The following is a 444-nucleotide window of genomic DNA, read 5'->3' as shown; positions in this document are numbered from 1 at the left end:
AGTTCATTCGTGGAAAGAAATGCAAAATTCCGCGAAAAGGAGAGGCCACTGCACGAATTTACAAGAAGACTGTTCAAATTTACATTCAGAAGTGCAGTGTCACTTCCTCTCGACGAAATACATGAATATGAGTCTCCTTTCACACTAATTAAATATCAATATGCAGTTCAAACATGACCAGTCGCTTGAAAATCCCTATTAGGATAATGTATTCTTGCTGTACTTGTTATTATGAGACTAATTCTGAAGGGACATTTCATCTGAGTATGTCTTATCGTTAATCGCGAAAGATATTTTGGAAAGTTTGTTTATCAGTCGCTATCTGCCATCTGTCCAATAACCAAACTGAAAAATATATATATAAATGATGATAAATGAGGAAAAGTATTTACCATTTTTTACGTTACAAGTGTTCAAAGGATATTTTGTCATGAACTTTTTCTT

This window comes from Penaeus monodon, chromosome 20 (assembly GCF_015228065.2).
Source record: "Penaeus monodon isolate SGIC_2016 chromosome 20, NSTDA_Pmon_1, whole genome shotgun sequence".
Lineage (NCBI taxonomy): Eukaryota > Metazoa > Arthropoda > Malacostraca > Decapoda > Penaeidae > Penaeus > Penaeus monodon.
This window is presented reverse-complemented; position numbering follows the sequence as displayed.